The sequence below is a fragment of the Triticum aestivum genome, chromosome 2B (genome assembly GCF_018294505.1).
Source record: "Triticum aestivum cultivar Chinese Spring chromosome 2B, IWGSC CS RefSeq v2.1, whole genome shotgun sequence".
NCBI classification, from domain to species: domain Eukaryota; kingdom Viridiplantae; phylum Streptophyta; class Magnoliopsida; order Poales; family Poaceae; genus Triticum; species Triticum aestivum.
The window spans coordinates 65,612,803-65,620,233 of record NC_057798.1 but is presented as its reverse complement, the minus strand read 5'-3'; the positions used below and the strand labels follow the sequence as shown (position 1 = coordinate 65,620,233).

Here is a 7,431-nt window from a genome sequence, read left to right as displayed (position 1 = left end):
AAGAAATCTCAGCTTAACTAGTTTGAACAGTGAACAATGAAGCAAATGTTTTCAGGTTGTAGAAGTAAGGAAATATTAGCGAGAATGATGGATTATTCCAAAGTACCACAAAGTTAAACTAAATACCTTTCAGATTGTGTGTTCATTTATTTTGAGAGTAAATTAGGACTAGTTTGGTGGCTGGCAGAAAGTTGCACTTTCAGATGTTGAGTGTGCATTTGAGAGTAAATTAGGATTAGTTTGGACAGCGGGTCTATTTCATAAGGAATTGCAGTGTGCAGCAGAGCTACTAGCTATGGTGGTGTACTTTAGCTCGCAAATGTGTGTTGTTGGTGCTTGGGGTGACTAGAGAGTTTGAGCGTATAGACTGAATATATTTCACCAAAGACCTGCTTACTGAATATATTCCAAGACAGTGTGGGTTGAGAGGTAAGAAAAACAACTTAGATCAAGTCCACCATAGATCTCTAAATGTGCATCACCAAATGTCCGTGGACACGTCCGGGCATTCACGAACACCAAACAGGGAGCCGGCCATCCTACCGAAGTCACCAAAAGACACTGTTTTTGCATTGATTTTTGAAAAACAGAACATAGCAAAAGGCCCTAAAAACAAGTAATAAAACATCTAAAAAACCTAAATCTACTCCTTGCTGGCGTCCGCCTGGCCGTTACCGTCGCCATCAGAGGTCTTCAGTTTTGTTTGTGCCACTCAAAATTCAGAAGAGAAATGAAGTGCTGCTTTTCAGGTAAAAGTGTACATGGGAGACGGTTGGCGGATGGACTTCAAGGAGACACACTTTACCGACATTCTCCTCCAGAATTGAATGAAATCAGGAAGAACCCAAAAGGCAATGCCAAAGGAGCATCCATTGGCTGAAACAGGTCGGGATTGCCGGCGTTCCGGCGGACTCCCTGATGAAGAAACGGCAGATGAACAACCAGAGTTTAAATATAAAAAATATTCGTAGCTAAAATGATTTGAATTTAGGGTGTTGTAGGGCTTTACCCTCGCCCGAAGGAGAGGGAGCCCTTTCAGAAATTCTCAGTGGCTCCGGAGAGCCAAAGAGGGGGTTTGGAAATAGTTTTCAACCAGCAATTGACGCGCCTCGGTATTACCTCACTAGCTGCGTCATTGCCCCAAGCGCAAAGATGCCTCTCAACGCCCGCGCCCCCCTCCCTCTTATAGCCGAGCTCTGCACCCAGCCCCTCGTAGCTAGCCGAGGTGGGACTAAAAACGTTCTCAATCGTTCTCAGTCTCCCGGTTTCTCTCACGTCGGTTCAGCATCGAGCAGGCTTTTTCTTCTCACGCTGCCGGCCGGCCGGCCGGCCGCTGAAGGCCCATCTATCTGGCCCAGGGTATACAACAGATTCTCTATCTGGCCCAGGGTATACAACAGATCTATCTGAGCCGTTCACACAGACAAAAAAGGTTCTCTATCTGAGCCCAAAACTGACACGATTCTCTATCTATCTGAAGAATTGTCTCACAAAAAAAAATCTATCTGAAGAAGGCGCAATTCAAAATTTGGAAAAAAATTCTTTTCTTCTGCGATGCAAAGCTTGAAAGGTTTGAAGGTACACGATGCTTTGGGTGGTGGCTTCAGTTCTCGAAATATTTATTTGAATCTTCACTTGCATCAGGGCAAAACGAACAGAGCATTTCTGTGACCGGGTAGTACTAAAGTTCTTCACGCAAACACATCACTGAAGCTGTCGAAAATCAGTGAAGCTGTGGAAGGCATTTACATTTACCAGGGCTACAGTTTCTAGCTGAAGGCCCAGCATACAGTTGCAGTTCAGTTTACTGAACCACCATCTTGAAAATCAAATGATAAATTATACAGTTCTGCAGTGCTTAGTGCGTACATTGGCTAATCATTTGCCCATGTGAGCCCTAGCTTAATCTAACAGGCTAATCTATTAACATGTAGCAGGTGGAGTACTTTTTTTTATTCCTAGCCCAAAACAAACACGATTCTCTCTGTCCGTAGGCCGCGATTCAAAATTCGAAACGTTTCTTTCGTTCTTTTTTTTTTGCGATGCAGAATCCGAAGCGTCTCAAGGTGCAGGGATGGTTCGGATGGCGATTTGAGTTTTTGAAATTTTATCCAATCTCCACACATGCATTTCGTTTCCATCGCAATGAAAAAGGGGGGGGGGGAGAGAAAAAACTAAATTTCATTTTACAGTGCCCTGCTGACCAACAACAACAGTTTTGTTTCTGAAACGTGTGACGCCACTGCAATGCAAAGTTGATTGTAAGTCCTGTCCACTAAACATAAGCTTTCTCCTATCACTATTTAACTTTGAATGTAGTGATTAAAGACATTAACGGCGAGAAAAGGGGCGGCCTCTCAGGTTGTCCATGTCGGATCGAGCGACTCACATGGGTTGGATAGGGGAGTTTCCTCTTGTCGTCCCCGTTGGACCACCTGTCGCATGATTAGGAAAAACAGTTTGTGATTTGTGTCGTCACCGCATCCCCCTAACTTCCTTTGCTTCCCCACGAAGGCAACCCACCTCTTCTTCTTCCACCCTTCTCACACGCAATTTTCTCTTCCTTGCAAGATGTGACTTCGTTACCTCCATCCCTCCACACTCCTCCAATTCTCTGCTGCCTTCGCCCCTGTCTTCCCCAAGGTGAAGAATCCCTCCCCTGTAACGGAATGATAAGTTCACCCGTGAGTAGTAAACTCAAGTAAAATATGCTTCCCAATACTTGTGCACAAAGGAATTTCTTACCATTCTATTAAATTCAAATATGCTAGAAAGTATCCAAGTTGCTCAAAAATGTCCACAATCAAGCTAATTTGCTATTTGATCAGATAGGAGACTAAATAAGAGTGTGTGGAAACGAAATTACATCACCATGTGTTGCCTTCTATCTGACTTCACACCTGAAGGCCACTTATCTGTGCGTAACCCGTTCTATTAAAGGGTGAATTTGATTAGTAAAATTGGATTCCAAAAGAAAGTTTAGTAATTCGAACAGGCTAAGCAAATCAATACATATGAAGAGCGAAAACATTTTCAGAAGGTGTAAACATTTTTAAAAAACATGAACATTTTTTGAAAACATATTACTTTTTTCAAATTTTAAACATATTTTGAAACAAGAGCTTTTAATAAATTTGCGAACCTTTTCTTGGAGAACACAAACATTTCTTGACTTTTTTTCAAAAAAAATCGGAATCACAATTTTCATTAATTTTAAACTAATATTTGAAATTCCTGAACATTTCTTGAAAAAGCAAAAGAAAAAGGAAAATAAAAAATAATAATACAAAAAACAACTAGTTACAAGTCGGGCACGATCTAGTACATAACCCACACGTATACATCTAGAAAAGTGATACATCTATTACACGGAAACTGAACCAACTCAATAAACTTTCCTACTTCAGCATCAACACATGTAGGTATGTTTAGATTATTCCAATATACGCGCGAGAAGAAGCGGTTCCAGGAAAAAACACTCCAGTGACGTCCTCAAATTGTTAGACTACGGTTGACCATCACCAGGCAAAGTTTCTACTCCTTTGTTGCTCCAAAACATCTAATTTTCCTTTCCTTTTGTTGGACCAATTAAGTTCGGAATCAATGAGTCCCGAACGTTCCATGTTTTGCCATCTTGCCCCGAACGTGCTATAGTTGTCGTTGGATCGAAACGCACGCATCTTACAGTCCTGTCTGGCCACGTCATCCCAGTGCTCGTTCGTGACAAGGGAGAAGCCGCCCGAACGCTCTTCTCCGCCCCCCTGCACCACTAGTCTGCCACACCCATTCCACATCTCACCAGCAAGCACAAGAAGGAGCCTGGTCAGGGGGCTCGATCCAATGCGAGCTCGCCACATCTCCCGCGCCTTCGGCGACCGCTGAGCGCCGCCAGGTTCATTCACAGCTGCCCCGTGCCGCTCCTCTTTGTATCGTTCTGCTCACTGCCCCCTCTCATCCCTCTTCTCCCTTGCTGTGCAGAATGACGTCGCCGCCGCCTTCCATCGCCGGGAACGCCCGCCTTCGGCAATCCATCCTCTGATTTCGTTCATCCCTGCCCCGATCTACATGCCCCACCGCAGGCGGGGGCAGTGGTCGATGCGGCCTCCACTCGCGCGCTCCTCGTCGCCGACGAGCACCAAGATGCTACTCTTCGGGGTCCGCAACAACCGTCAAGGTGTGGTCGTGGGCGGAGTCGAGCGTGCCTGCTAGCCCGTGCTACCACGGCAGTCATCAAGGCCTTCTCCCCACTACTGGGAAAGGGCTTATAGGTGAACTCTAATAAGCGGCGTGTTCCACTTGTTACCCGCCACAACTATTTTTGAAAAGAAGTAGTGGCGGGTACCAAAAGCCAACCGCCACAGTTACAGAAGTAGCTGTGGCGGGCCGAGTTAAGTGCTCACCACAGGAAAATCCTCAGGGGGACTTCCTTGCTTAATTCAGCAGTGACGGGACGTCTCTAGTGCTCGCCACAAGTGTACGACATTGCAGTGGCGTGCGGTGCCTGGAAACCTCCACTAGTTATCGTGGTCGGGTGCTCAGTTTGATGCACAATGTTAGAAATCTCAGGATGCTTGGTTATGCACAAAAAAGTTGAAAGCATACAAAACATCCCACCATGACTTTTTTGATGACATTGGTTTTAGTTAAACGGTGCATAAAGGGCTTCCAAACGATGGCCACACTCGATGGTAACATCACCGTAACATTCAGGGTCTCATTCATAGTAAGCTTCCTCATTCTCGTCATTTTGTCTATCATCATCATTCGATTTGTCCTCATCTTCATGGTTGCCCTTGTCATTTTTGTTGTCATCGTCATTCGATTTGTCCTCATCTTCACGGCTGCCCTCGTCATCTTGGTTGCCTTCATCATCCTGGTGGTCATGGCTATCATCACGATCCTGGTCATCGTCATCGTTGCAAAAATACATTGTCCTAAACCTGTTCACCTCTCCATTCAGGGAAAAGGATATCTACTCTCCTTCGATGAAATCATTCTGTGCAATGTACTGCTTCCATCCATCAGAATATATGATGGTTCTGTCCTTCCATTTACGCACATCTAGTTCGAATGTGCGCCCCATATCATCGTCAAAGTACATAACGTTACCGCATAAATTGTTGAAGTCACCCCTTATGTTGCATGGGATACACTATGCAGCACGTCATCATTAACAATAAAGTCAGTACAATAATTATGCAAATGGTTTGAATAGAATACTAGTTGAGGTTAAAGAATGTTACCACTTTTTTGAAATCCCTTCGTCAAGAAGAGTCTGAAATCTACTGCAGTATCCACACTGTCCATACATGGGCATTTGCAGATATGGTAGATGGGATGCCTAATGATTCCTAATAATAATTATGAAGCAATTATTAATTGTAATTCTGAGAGGAGGCAGTGACTAAGAAGGGTTTGATAAAATTTGGCATGACCTTTGTTGAATATTGAACATATTTTGAGTACCACAAATTTGATGGAACGGAAGTTAATCAACGCTTCATCAAGACGTTGACACTCATTTTCATAACCCATGCACTTGTCATATGTAAATTCGGCATGAACTTTGCTAACTATTGAACATATTTTGAGTACTAGAAGTTTGATGAAACAGAAGTTAATCAACGTTTCATCAAAACATTGGCACTCATTTTCAAAACCCATGCACTTGTCATATGTAAATTCAGCATGAAGTTTGTTGCTATTGAACATATTTTGAGTACCAGAAATTTGATGAAACAGAAGTTAATCAATCGTTTCATCAAAACGTTGGCACTCAATTTGAAAACACATGCACTTGTCATATGTAATTTCGGAATTAACTTTGCTTACAAATCTAAACAATATTGTCATAGCAATTGAAATTCGACATTAATTTTTCTTAAAAAGTTGACGTATGGAGCAACAGAAATTTGACAAAACGGAAATGAATCAACGTTTCACAAACTCTTTTTCAAATCCTTGTCAACAAAATGAAGCCCATGCACTTCTCATATGTAAGAAAATTCAAACAGCATTGCCACTTGTCATATTTAGCAATTATTTGGTACTGAAAATTCTTATATGTTATACAATTAGTTAATCTACAAATTCATAAGATGCAAATTCTATACCCTAGAGCGTAATTTAGTCACGGAGATTGATTATACCATTGGCCGCTTTTCCAGCCGCTGACGTGATGAAGCACGGACTAGCGAGATGCTAATTCGCGCGCGTAGACGGCCCGATCTTTCACGGCGATGCTTGATCAATAGTTCTTCCCCCTGTTCCTCCTCGCAACTTCCAAGAATAATTTTCACCCGCGTACAAAAATACACGAATAAAAATAATGACCCCCCTGGATCAGCACGTAGGTGTCGATGTGATGATCAACCCTCCGTCGCTAGTAAATTTCCACGATGGGAAAGTCACAGATGATACACAAGATATGATCGCCCGAAACTCGGACGTTTTACTGTGTTGTTCATAACTCACGAATAAACTCTAAAACTAATCTCCCCGTATATGGCCGGAACTAGCCTATTATATAGGCGACACACAACCCTACGTAACCAACTAAAACTTAAACGGACTCTTCTGCCTTATCTCAACTAATTGAGGATTCTTCTAATTAATGATCCGGCAAGATCTTCTTACCAACTAAACTAAACGCACATGTTTGGACTCCATAAAATATTAGACTCAGTTTACCTACCTAAATCTATCCATATTGGCAAGGACCCAACAAATAATCTACATGGAGGTGTACGAAACGTGGGCGTTATTTCTTCTGGCTTTGGTTCTTCTATGTTTGTACGTGTTAGCTTCTTGCTCCATATTGGTGGCATCTTCGTAGACGGTTGTGTAGGTTGGTCTCTATACAAGATCTTCCTTCTGTTATTTACTTGACAGTAGTTTTGCTTCGGTTCTGGTCGCGGACCACAAAGCACACGTAGCTTGCCATCCTTTCCACAACTAATAAGTTGTCCTTTGGCTATGTCTGTCATCTTGTCCTTCGTCACGGCCACATAGTCATTTCTTGATGTACTTGGTATTTGTAGGTTCGTATCATGACGTGATGGCGGTCGAGGGCGGCGGTCGAACGTGGCGGTCAAGGCGGCGGCCGAGGTGGAGGACGGCGGCAGCGGTCGAGGCGGAGGATGGGGGCTACGCGCAATCGAGGTGGAGAACGACGCTCACGGCGTCAGACGCGTGGACGGCGTCGCCAGCTATTGGAGGGACTGCGGCAGCGGTCCAGTCGCAGGACGGCGAGGAAGAGAAGGAGGGAGAGGAAATGGCAGAGAGAAAGACGAAATGGTGGAAATGAAAGTTGCTATCAACGGTTGTTGGGCGGGCACACAAGGGGAACTGTCCATCGAGAGCAGTGAAGGGAGAGCACGTGCACCCGCCATAACAAACTTTTCCAAAATTTGAATTAGTTGGCGTGCTTGC

At 43.8% G+C, this 7,431-nt stretch overlaps 1 pseudogene; it reads right to left on the bottom strand.

Annotated features, from left to right (window-relative positions):
* Positions 1–1,001: 1,001 nt before the first annotated feature.
* Positions 1,002–1,154, bottom strand: LOC123047701 (uncharacterized; annotated as a pseudogene).
* Between the last annotated feature and the right edge of the window lie 6,277 nt (positions 1,155–7,431).